Below are 13918 nucleotides of genomic sequence, written 5' to 3'. Positions count from 1 at the left end.
AATATATAAATGTAGAGCTCTGAGGAACATGTGTTTAGTCACTAAAATTAAAACCGGTCTATATAAATAAATTTCTAGGACGGATAAATGGAATTTGGGGAAAGGTATCTGATCCGTGGCGCCGGAAAATGTCATAAGCCTTGAACTTCGTAAGAAATCTTAGATACAAATATTAATTATTTTATATTTTTAGTAACAAGCACTCTTGGTGAATTCTTTATAACAATTTATGAGGATAAGTTTAGTCTTTATAGGCGGATACTAGATGGCGGTTTTTCCAAAATTTGACATTTTCTGTCTACTTATCGTATCAGTCGAAGATGCTTAGAATTGTGTCCTTAACCCAGATACCCCTATCACTTTTTACCTCAAAATTTGTACTAAATTTTGCTATGAATGGCGTTCCACTTCAATTATATATAATTTTAGAAATAAAAGTTTTCATTTAGATTGGCCGTTTTTGAGTTATCACGTGTATGGTATAAACAACAGAAGGAATCCAAGCTACAGAGGATCAATGCTTTTATTATACAATAAATGAAACTAAGTATAAAAATTAAAGTTGTTGTTTTTTATGATAACTAAAAAATATGATTTAGGGTAAAGTAAACATAAATGACATAGTTTTCTTATATCTACATTTCCAGTAATCCTGACGCTAAGCATCTATCGAAAGTTAGATGATCCATTTTCCCACCATTACTTTTACGCAATTGCCAGGCATTGTTCTCTGCCATCAAAGCAATGCGAATATAAACTAAGTACCATTTTTTGTCTCTGATACTTATTCTGTATAAGCTTATGTTTGGGTCTGCACGGTCTATTCCTCCCATATTTTCATTATATTTTTTTATCATAAATGGTTGTGGGATAAGTATTAAGTATAATTTTCTTTTCTTTCTGCGTTTCTGCTTTTCACTTGTACAGTTGGCAGTGGTGAAGTAGCATTTAATGTAATAGTAACGCCATTATTGTCGTTATGTCGTTCCATTTACATATTATAATATTTTCGTCTTCCACGAGTGAGTATTCAAATACATCCCTCTGATCTATTTTGAAAAGCTTGAAATTTTTTAGAAGACAACCCGGAACTCGATTTTCTCGAATTGTTTCAGTGCATTTTAAAGTTCTTGCTGTTAGTGCTCATTTAGTAATGGAAGCGAGATTATCAAAAAATTATCACAGAATAAGTGAAATGGGTTATTAGACTACAATTTATCGGCAAATGACAATATGACACTGGCTCCTAGTCCTAATTCCTTCTATGTATCAGAAAGTCGAGTGGTGGCACCTTAATAAGGTTCAAACCACTCGATATATCCCTGTTTTGTGGTTCCGACCCAGAGTTTATAGCCCCATCTAATGGGTTTACCTCGGATAAACTGTTTTGATCCATGCTGCCCATAGTAAGGGACCATCGCTTCATCAACACGCTATTTAGGGGACGTATTTTAGCAAATTTATCTGCTTTTTGTAATTAAGTATGATCTATCTTGCGATATAGTCGAATAGACCAACTTACACCCTGCGTCATCGTTGTTTTCCCAGTACATAGACCTGCGAGGGAATGAGTAATGTCCACTTCAAAGTAATATCCCAATGAAACACCTAATTTCATTTTGATTGATTTCTCCAGAGCGATTTGGAGCGCGCGTGGAGAGCCTGTAAAGGCGTGAGAAAATTTTTTGATTCACTTACTGTTTTCGTCGGGAAAATTGGGATTAATACTTTGTTTTTTCCAGAAATACTCTCTTTTTTCTTCGGCTTAGGTTGTGGAAAACTTACAACAAAGCGAGACATACGCACAGACAACGGGAGGTTATCTTCACTCTCAGAATCTTCAATTGCAATAACTTCTGAACCTGAAATAATAATTTCATTCTGCCCTTTATCCTCGAACGGTGCCCTATCAAAAACAATATCAGCTTGTACTCCTAATTGACTACCTGAAAGGTTATTTATGTCAATGTGTTTTTCATTCCCAGAATCTTCGTCGGTATCACATTTATCAGATGGAGGGAAGACAATAATATCATCAGGTAATGAAGACGGATCGTCCAGGTGTTCAATCTCATCTAATAACTCATTGAAAGTCAATGGTTTTATCCAAAAACCAAAAAAATTACAAAATGTTGTGATTGAGTACATGTTTTAACATTCAGTCGTTTTTGAGCATTATTTTTACCAGAAAAAAGAATAAATATTGATTACAGTAATAACTATCTGCTAACTAACGTGCGCTAACATTGATTGCAAAGTTTCGACACCTTACTTAGCTAACCGTCGACTGCAGATAAATGCAAGCTCGTTTTATACGAGAGTATGTTAGAATTTGTTGTTCCCTAGTTACGGTAATTAAGAGTTCGCAGTGAATTATTTAAATATTACTTTATGCTACAGTAAGAATTAAAACTAAACATGTGCTACATTATTAAATAAGATTACAAGTGATAGTTGACAACCGGAATCACTAGGTACTGACATTGCGAATCAGTATTGCCAAGTACAAAATCAATCAAGTTTGTAGCTTGATAGGGACTAAATTCTTCAAGAAGACATCGACCGCCTTATTTTACACAGCCTAATGATCGACTTACTAATAAAAAGGTAAAAATAAACTTACAGTTTGTTATATTTATCAATCAGTACCTTTAATTGTATCCTACATATATTTTACACGATTCTCATAAATTTTCCCACCGAAAATTTGACTAATGAAGGTTTTTAAAAAGGCAATCTCTTAGAAATCCTGATTTATAAATAATCCAGTATCTAAATCTAACGGTCTTAACAGTTGTTAATGTACCACACTTCGACAGGTTTGATAATGTCATTCTATTAATTTTGTATCGACTACGGGGGCAATACGAACATTTTTAAGAAATTCGAAGTTTATTTTACATTAATAAGCTGGTTAAGGACGTATACCAAACGCAAAACAAATGACTTTGCAGGTCATATTTGACTTGTTACCATATTTAGAAACTGACAGGAAAAGTCGGAATAATTAAGTTGTTTTTCACAATTTCCTCTTATAGTATTTTTCATATAAAAATGCGTGCACGTCATTCAAGATTTATGACGTCAGAACCCCACAGCGTTACCAAAACATCAGATAAATTTTTAAAATGTCAACTATTTGTCAAACTACTATATTAACAGTAAATACACTTAGTTTTAAGATTAATGCAACACACTAAAATACATAAGAAAACATTTTAATATAAAATTATATATTCTAAATTTTAAACTTACCAATTTTAAAGTATGAATAGTAAAAACGTCCCGCCATTATTTCTTGTTCAAAATAATCTATCTTATACGAAAGCTTATCAGCTTTCTACAGACTATTTAGTTGTTCTGGCATAGCACAATCACAATACACAACAATAATTAGTTTTTAAAGCTATTAATCTAAATTTAATATGTATTTATAAATACAATTTATTAATTATAATATATTATGCTCAAATTGTGTAAGAAATCAAAACATAAACAAAATTCTTACTCGAAAAAAGCGGCAACACTTTGCACAATTTTGCCACACGCTGAACTGTCAAAAAATTTGAAGTATTCCGGTATGAGTTGCGTACAATTGTCTAATTTATTTAATTAAAATTATTATTTTGTGGAATATTAGACTTAAAGAGTTATTTCATAAAATTTATATTATTACTAATAACAAATGTTTTTGGTTATTTAATCAATATAATTCTAAAATTCTCAATATAACGATGATTACATTTTTCTGATTATTATACCATGTTGACGCCTATGAAAGATCGAGCAGTTCCGTATAGGTTTCGTATTATTAGCTGTGTTAGGAAAATTTGAACTCTAAGGTTGACGTTCTGGAAATTTTAAGTATAAGTGACGTCACTTTATATAAATTGTAACGTGCACGCATATTTATATGAAAAATACTATATACAGAAAGAAGCTAAGGAAATACAGATACCATTGAGATACGATTTTTAAATGCTAAATTGTTAGGTTATATTAAAAATACAGAAAATATGAGCACAATATTTAAAAAACATAACCTTAAATTCTTAACCTTAAATTTACCAATTGAAAATTATGATTTAGGTGTTATTTGTTTGGTAATAGTTCTGATATGAAGACTTGTCCAGGTACAGGTTTAAAATAACTAAATTTTCATAAGAAGTTGTTTATTTTTTGGCATTATATTTCACTAGATTCATATCTTTTATTTATGACAATTAGGATTTCACGCGGAACAGCGTGATTAAACATCATATCACACATCAACAATTAAACATCAAAATTATATTATTAGACCAATTTAGAAATTACTCCTAAGTGACACCTTTTCTAAGGTCCTTTATACAGGACCTTAATAAGACCAGTTTTGATATATGGGGCTGAAACGTGGATCTTATCTCAAAATGATAAAAGACTTCTTGGTATTTTTGAGAGAAAAATTCTTAGAAATATTTTTGGGGCCGTAAATGAAAATGGGCTATGGCGTCGAAGATACAACTTTGAACTGTATCAGTTATACACTGATCCAGATATTGTGAAATTCGTTAAAGTGCAGAGACTTAGATGGGCTGGACACATTGCTAGGATGTCAGATCACGAATACACGAAGAGATTAACATTTTCAAAACCAGAGGGCACAAGAAGCAGAGGACGACCACGAATGAGATGGATTGATGAAGTGGAAGAAGACCTACAGATTCTAGGGGTTAGAAGATGGAGGGAAGTTGCCAGGAATCGACAGGAGTGGCGACTTCTTTGTGAGCAGGCCAAGATCCACAACGGATTGTCGAGCCACTTATGATGATGACACCTTTTTCTATACAATGTACTGTGTAAAAATTTCTATTTGTTTTCAGTTTCATCATCATCATTCTGGCTTTACATCACTGCGTGGATCCTAACGCAGGCATGTAAACGCTTGTTCTGGGTCTTCCCCTTCTTCGCTGACCAATGGTATCAAGGAGCGTTTTTCTAGCTGGGTCATTTAGTTCCATTCGCATTACATGCACTATCCGCCTCAAACGTCCTATCTTTTACGATATCTGGTTCGTGAAATATTCTATAAGGTTCGAAGTTGTATCGTCTTCTCCACACTTCATTGTCATTCGCTGCTCCATAGATTCACCTTAGTGGTTTCATATCAGAATTAATCTGTACTACATCCGGTGTTCCACAGGGATCAAATTTAGGTCCATTGTTGTTCCTATTATATATCAATGATTTATTTTTAGATATCAATAACAGAAAATTGTGTTTTGCGGATGATCTTAAAATATACTGTGAAATTAAAACAATTGCTAACTGTATAGATTTACAGAACGATCTAAATTATATAGATACTTGGTGTGTAAAAAACAAACTTTTTCTTAATGTCAATAAGTGTAAAGTAGTAAGTTACTCTAGAAGAGAAAATAAGGTTGATTTTAATTATGTAATTCAGGGGTCAGATCTTGAAAAATGTAATAGCATTAAAGATTTAGGAGTTATATTTGATTCAAAATTAACCTTTAACAACCATATTGAGCAGAAAGTATCCGATGCTATGAAAATGTACGGTTTTATCATCAGAAACTGTAGAAATTTTAGCGATATAAGACCGATTAAACTGCTGTATCTATCGCTGGTGCGAACAAAACTAGAATATTGTAGCTTAATTTGGTATCCCATTTATAAATGCTATATGCAACAGATTGAAAAGGTACAACGGAAACTTTTAAAATATTTAGCTTTTAAGGTTGATGGAGTATATCCTGTCCATGGTTATGATTACGATTTGTTATGTAACAGGTTTAATATTGTAAGTTTAGATTTAAGAAGAATTATATTTTCGGTTTCATTTTTATATAAGTTGTTACACAACTGTATTGACTGCAGTGATATATTAGGTCAAATTAGATTTAATGTGCCAAGAATTACTTCAGGGTCGACTATAGTGTTTACTTGTCCACGTGCGAGAACAAATATGTTACTGAAGTCACCCATTTATACCTATTATGTGCAATAATTATAACAAAATATGCAACCATTGTGATATTTTCTCATGCTCAATTAATCATCTGGTTGATACCGCACTGGTTTATGGAGTACATTAGATTGTTAATTTTTTTTTGTGTATTTTTTTTTATTTCTTATATACGTAGTGATTTGTTTAATTTATATTGTTCTCACTCTTTATTTTGTTTTTCACCTACTTATTTTTTGCACTTATTTTTTTACTTGATATTTTTGTATCACCTACTAATGATTGTATACTAATTAAAAATGTATCTTAAATTTTTACCCTAGAAATGGGAAACTGTTGGGTAATAAAGCTATTATTAATTTATTTATTTATTTATTTATTTAGTACTTTTCTTTCGAAACATCCCAACATTTTTTTTACTTTTTGTTAGAGTCCAGGTCTCTGACCCATATGTTAGGACTGGGCGAGACTGGGCGTATTATTGTTTTGTACAGTTTTATTTTTTATTTGTATTTCTCGATATAATTGTGGATTTACGGAGGAGATTGAGCCCAAATTAGGATCTGTTGGACGTGCAAATTCTGAGGTTTTTTCTGCGGTAGTATTATTTTCAGAGTTAAATTCCCAGGTATACAAATTCGTTTACTGCTTCGATGACATTATTTTCTATAACAAGTGGTTATAGGATTACTGGTTGCGTGCTTATTTTCATATACTTCGTTTTGTTGGTGTTATTATTAAATCCATTTTTGTAGCTGATTCTTTTAATGCTACATACGCCTCTCGTACAGCGTTTTTCGTTCTCCCAACAATATTGATATTATCAGCATAGGCAAGGATTTGCACTGATTTAATATATACTGAACCAATGGTTGTGATATGTGACATACGTATTACTTTTTCCAGAGCCAGATTAAACAGTATACAGGAGAGAGGATTTCCCTGGCACAGTCCGTTATTTGTTCTAAAAGATTCAGACAGTTTAGTTCTGTTAAATTTACCAACTGATTTGGTATTCCTAGCTCTCTCATTGTTTTGAAGTTTTTAAAAGAGTTTTTTCTAAAATTTGTTTCAGGGTTGCAATCTGATGAATTTCCGATTTACCACCTCTGAAACCAGCCTAGTATTTTCCTACTATCGGTTCTGCATTTGGTGCCATACGGTGACATAGTACTGTGGAAAATATTTTATACGCTGCATTTGGAAGCGTAATTCCTTTGTGATTAGAGCATTCAAAGATATCTCCTTTTTTGTGTATGATGCAAAGTATTCCATTATTAGGGAGGGATTTATGTGTCCATATTTCTTTTATAATCTACTGTAATGCCATTATGTCGTGGCCACCTTCTTTATATAGCTCAGCTGGGAGATTCTCTATTCCAGGTGATTTGTTTCTGGCTAGTTTTTTAACTGCATCTTTAACTTCAATAATTGTTGGTGGTTCCTCTTCCTTCTCCTCTGTTCCTCCCACCTCATCTCTTTCGTCTTCCAGTTTTTTTTTTTTTCCTCTATATCAGGTGCCTATTTAAAGTATTCCGCTCACCTATTCAATACATCTTTCCTTGTTCTTGATAGGTCGCCATTCTGACTTCTTCTGTTTCGAGTTTTTCCGGTTTAAATTATTTCAGACGCTATACTATGATTTAAAATACTTTTAATTTCAAAGAATTTCTTTATGAAAAAATCTTGCCCTGAATGAAGAGTATAAATAGAGGCCAATTTAATGTTTCCACTTCCTTTTTGTATTTTTTTTATTTTTATTTAACAATACCTATATATGTATGTGCGTGCATAAGTGTGTATATGTGTGCATATGTATTTGTCCGTATATTTAATATTGTAGCAAACAGTATTTATTATATATCGTGGCTGAATGGATCAATAATTCAAAGTCATTAAAAAAAATGAAAAAATCGATAAAAAAGTTATTGCATATAAAATAATAAATAACAGATAGTAGTTGACGACCATCCACTAGAACAACAGGGTTATTTCAATTACCTAGAGCATTACAAAAGTTTAAAGAAAGTTTAGAGCTATTGATCACAAAATTGACAGGTTTGACGACTTTGACAAGTAATTTTCCGTATATTTTTTTCCGTTCTATCTTCTATTCAGGCATAGTCTCCTAATTAAAAGCTTACAGTACAAATACATTCCATTATTCTGTCATTTTATTACGATATTGTCATACAATTTTTATAAAGCAATTTCATGTTTTTACGGCGTTTGTATAAAATTTGTATAAATACTCAAACTCCACTCGTATACTGCCTTAATTAGCGCTCATTAAAGTTTACTGCATATTTTCGTGGACAAAAATGTCGTGTTTTATTTTAATTGCATAATTTGATTCGGCTGTATCTACGCTTTCTTCTTTAACAGTTCCATTTAATCAGATAACATTTTATTAGTATTAAATGATCTTTCTCAGGATAGAGAGTGATAGTCTACCTAATAGACAATAAAAACCATATTTGCAGCATCGTAAGATTTCAATAAAGTTTAAATAAAGGTAAAATTAAAATTACACGGTGCTTATGGATGTTTTACTGTACTTTTATGTCCAGTTTATTGCTGAAAGTAATATGATTTTAATTGATTACAGATCTATAACCGCGTTTTATGTCATTGAAAGAAGTAGTATTCATGATAGTGGTCTGTCGTCTAGCTTTAAAATGATTGACTGAAACAACAGCAAAGAACTTGATGTTTGGGAATTCTCGTTCGAGATGGGGAACACCCATCGAGACAATGCGAAGTTAAACGAGATAATATAGAGCGTACAACCACACTATTTGTATCTGAGAGATTTTTCAACTTCTTTATGCGGTCTGAATAATACGATTCTGTAAGCTCTGCAAAATAGGCGTTTGTTTTTGGAAACACATACTAATCGGAGGAGACCAAATCGGGAGAATCAGCTGGATGAGAAAGCATGCCCAACTCGTGAATTTTATATTCTTCTTTTATGTTCTTCTGCATATGGACCAGGTCCTCACTGAGTTCCTGCTTCAATTTGTCCAATAATGCAAAATAATATTGGCTATTGATAGTTTTACCTTTTCCAAGCTAGCCAATCAAAATTATTAGTTAGTTAATTAGTTAATGATTGGAATATTGGAATACTTTGCCCCATACACAAAAAATGAGATATCTTTGTGTGCTCTAACCATAGAGGAATTATGCTTCTAAATGCAGCGTAGAAAATATTTTTTTTATTATGCTATCTCCATTTTGAGTCCTTAAAATTTGTGAGTAACAGCTTCGGAATAGGGTCCTGGGGGGAGGGGTTTAATCCCCCGGGTGCGCCACTGTGATAGTAGGAAAATACCAGGCTGGTTTCAGTGGTGGTAAATCGAAAATTCATCAGATTGCAACCCTGAAACAAATTTTTAAAAAAACACTGGAATATGGCATTGATACTCATCACATATTTATAGACTACAAAGCAGCCTACGACTCTGTAAATATAACAGAATTGTCCAAAGCAATGAAAGAGCTAGGAATACCAAATCAGTTGGTAAATTTAACAAAACTAACTCTTGAAAAACACATATTTATAGACTACAAAGCAGCCTACGACTCTGTAAATAGAACAGAATTGTTCAAAGCAATGAAAGAGCTAGGAATACCAAATCAGTTGGTAAATTTAACAAAACTAACTCTTGAAAAAGTTGAATGTAAAATCCGAATTCAGGGGGAACTGTCTAAACCGTTTAAAACAAGTAACGGGCTGCGCCAGAGAGACTCTCTCTCCCGTATACTTTTCAATCTGGCTCTGGAAAAAGTAATGTAAGTCACATAATACAACTATTGGTTCAATATATAATATATATACACCGGTATTTAGGCGCCACGCCCTTCTGGTAAGGATCTATGGAGGAGTATCACCGAGCCGCAAGCCCTTATCTCTTGCCGTACTGTTCCACCATAGACCGATCAGACACCAGCATATTCTAGTCTAAGCCGCAGATTCGTCTAGAATTTTAAACTGCTGCGTTAGACTTTTTTTTTTTATTTTTCTGTACACCGAGCTGGGGCTCGAACCCACATCCACTGAACCATTCGACAGTGAAGCGAATGAGAATCGGCCGCCTAGCCCGCTTAGCTATCTGACCGACCAATATATAATAAATCAGTGCAAATCCTTGCCTAAGCTGATAATATCAATATTGTTGGGAGAAAGGAAAACGCTGTACAAGAGGCATATGCAGCATTAAAAGCATCAGCTAACAAATGAGTTTAATAATAAACACCAACAAAACGAAGTAGATGACAATAAGCACGCGACCATAAATACTACGACCACTTGTTATAGAAAACGACGTCATCGAAGCAGTGAACAAATTTGTATACGTGAGAGCGCTCCTTAACACTGAAAATAATACTACCGCAGAGATAAACCACAGAATTTGCACGGCCAACAGATGCTATTCTGGGCTGAATCTCCTCCTTAAATCCACAATTATATCGAGAAATAGAAAAATAAAACTCTACAAAACAATAATACGCCCAGTCCTAACATATGATTCAGAGACCTGGACTGTAACAAAAAGTAATGAAAACATGTTAGGATGTTTCGAAAGAAAAGTACTAAGGTGAATCTATGGAGCAGTGAATGACAATGGAGTCTGGAGAAGACGATACAACTTCGAACTTTATAGAATATATCAGGAACCAGATATCGTAAAATATATTAAGATAGTAGGTCTGAGGTGGATAGGGCATGTAATGCGGATGGAACAAACTGACTCAGCTTTTAAAACGCTCCTTGATAGACCCATTGGCCAGAGAAGAAGAGGAAAACCCAGAACAATATGATATCAATGATATCATCGATAAAGACATGAGAAATACAGGAATACGTGCTTGGCGGAGAAAGGCGATGGATAGGGACGACTGGAGAGAAATTCTTGAGGAGGTTAGGACCCACGCAGGGTTGTAAAGCTGATGATGATGATGATGATACAATAAAGTACTTACTACGTAAAACAATGGTATAAAATATCGGTTCACAAATATGAGTAGAAAGTATAACTGTAACGTTGGGCATCAATTTGTAACGTTGCAACGAACATTCATTGGACGTCAATCTATGACGTGCCAACGAATATTCATTGGGTGCCAATTTGTAACCCTTCGAGGCTCAATTTGTAACATCCCAACGTTGAGCTGCTGTTGTCAACTTGTAACCGCAAACCTTAGTTTGCTGCTACAACCTGACTAACATCACTAACAACGTTGGAGCGACAAATCGTTTCCCGTTGGGACCAATTTTTAACGTCATAACCCCTAATGTATCAATTGCAAAATTGTTACATTAGACGTTACACGAAACACTCCCTGGCTAGCTCACTCAGGACGTGAATATGGCCTACTCTGGAGCAACACACGCAAACAAGTAAAAAGAAGAAACAATACACAGTTAAATTAACACATGTTTATTAAAATATTAAAAAAAAATGACAGAAAAATACATGTTTAAATATGATATTGAATTTAAATAAAAATTATTCGACTTCTTGCTACAGTGTTACATTATAGTAAGGACAAATGCTTGTCACCAAATCCTAGGTTTTATCCTGGTCTTTTCTGCTATGGTTGTTAGCAAGCCATGTTGTTAGCTGTGGATTTTCTTGCCCTGGAGTCAACTCTCCTATCGGAATGATAGTGCCATTCTCAGGCCGGTTGGTCTTCTGGATGTTAATATAATTTGACCCCCACCTGAGAAATGTATCCCGGAAGTTGACTCCTAATTCAGGAGACGACACAACAATTGGTTATTGTACTTTTACAAAAGTCAAAATTGTCAACAAAAAGGAGTCTTTGTCACTAGCATTAAACTAAACAGAGAATAAAGATGGCACCTCTCGTTCCAAAGTAACAGAAATAGAGATGAAAATAAAATTCATTCTTTAGAAACTTGAGTAAAAGATAAAAATGATGATTATTAAGAAAATAGGAAAGGTACATACTGAAATATATATATAAAGAAGATAGATTTGAACGCCAACTGGTTTTTATACCAAATACCAGTAGAAATGAAGAGAGAATAATGAATCAATTAAGTAACGACATAATTCTGATACAATCTATATCTGAGAAAATATATAGAAAAATAAGAGATACAATGGAGGATATAGAAGAATATGAATTATGACAGAAGATATGGAAATTGGAGAATAGAATTAACGAAATATATTAACATAAGAAAGAAAGCAGGCAATGTAGCAGTTATAACGCTACATAACATCTATCACTAACATATAGTAAACATAAGGCATAATACAAAATAATGCACACATTAGTTAAGACAAACATTACACTCTGGGTTCCCAGATATAAAAAGAATAGGATTCATCAATCCCTGACGCAGTTTCAAACATTAAAGTTAAAATTAAAAAAGTTCGTCGCTGCCACAACAGATGGGACGTTGTGGCAGCGACCTTCGTCAATGGACTGGCTTATCAGCAGATGAATTATTACATGCTGCGCAAGATCGAGAACGATATCGGCAAATTCTTGATTATTTTTTAAATTGTAAATTTAGTAATTCAGTAATTGCAGAAGGCAGCTTCTTGTACAATGTTATACCATAAGAGTTTAGTCCGTCCCTACTTCTTTGGAGCCTGGTGTAAGATAGCATTAAGGCATGCTTATTCCAGATTTCATATTGTTGTATATCCTCATGTCTTTGATGCCGATCTATATTTTGTTTTACATGAGCAATACTCTCTAGAATAAATAGTGAAGGTGGAGTTAGTATGTGTAGTGCCAGAAATACTTGCCGACATTAATTCTGATAGAACAAGCCAGCAATTATTCTTACCACTCTTCTCTGAATGCGAGGGATATCTTTGGATCCAGCACTGTGACCCCATGCCAAAATTGTATAGCTGATGTGTGAATGGTGCAAAATATGCCTGTTTTAGAGTGAATTGAGATACACATTCAGAACGTCTTCTCATCAGAAAAGTTTTAGATCCTAATTTAGCAACAAGGGACCTTACATAAGCTTTTCAACACAGTCCAGCATCCAAGTAAACCCTCAAAAATGTTATTTGTTTGTCTGCATCCCCGGAAGGAAGGTGCCTTGTTGAAAAAATCAAAGTTTTGGTTTTATTGAGGTTTAGAAGCAATTTATTTGCTGCAAACCATTGTTCTGCATTAACTTGTGCTCGTTGTGATGCTTCTATGGTTGCATTAAGATCATGATCTTTGCAGGTAATAGTAGTGTCACTAGCAAAACGAGTAAAAAAAAAGTGTTTTATACAGTCGAAGAATTTTTTAGATCTTAGATATTACCTGTATTTCATTTAGCTTTTAAATTCAGTTCATGTCTTGTTTAGTCTAGTTTAGTGTTTAGTTTTTAGCAATGTATACTTATGACTAATTCTATACAAACTATGTTTGTCAGAAAGAAAATAAAGAATTTGATTTGATTTTATTTGATTTAAATGAACTGGTGAGGTCTGTCTGTAGAAGATCATTTGCAATCCCCAAACCTTTTCGACTCATTGAGCCACTCTTAGCCGCTTCAGAGCACTTTTGCTGGTTTCAGTCCACTTCTGAGCGTTTATTCGGTTCTCTGGTATGTAGTAGTGGATGGATACAGGTTTCAACGGTTACCAATGCGCTCTATACTAATTCTTGTGACCTCTGCAATTCACACACTTTCACTTTACGATTAACTAAAACCATTTCATTTCATATTTTCTGATATAACTGCATTGGAGAGTCGTCCAGTACGTGGTTCACCCAATGTAGATATACGTTGAGTACGAAATTCACGAAACCAAAATTTGACGGTGCATTTCGAAGGAGCATTAGTCTCATAATATTTATCAAGATTTTCTTTTGTTTTCTTCGTTTTATTTCTGAAATAATAATGTTTAATGGTAGATCGAAAATCGTTTTTCTCCATATACGTCTTGTTTCCAAACACGT

At 33.6% G+C, this 13918-nt stretch overlaps 1 protein-coding gene across 2 annotated transcripts in view; it reads left to right on the top strand.

The window, feature by feature from the left end:
- tup (LIM1_Isl and LIM2_Isl domain-containing protein tup) overlaps positions 1-13918 on the top strand; it is a 128229-nt gene that overhangs the window by 75599 nt on the left and 38712 nt on the right. The window lies entirely within an intron of this gene.

Source organism: Diabrotica undecimpunctata, chromosome 5 (assembly GCF_040954645.1).
Source record: "Diabrotica undecimpunctata isolate CICGRU chromosome 5, icDiaUnde3, whole genome shotgun sequence".
Classification (NCBI taxonomy): Eukaryota; Metazoa; Arthropoda; class Insecta; order Coleoptera; family Chrysomelidae; genus Diabrotica; species Diabrotica undecimpunctata.
This window is presented reverse-complemented; position numbering and strand designations above follow the sequence as displayed.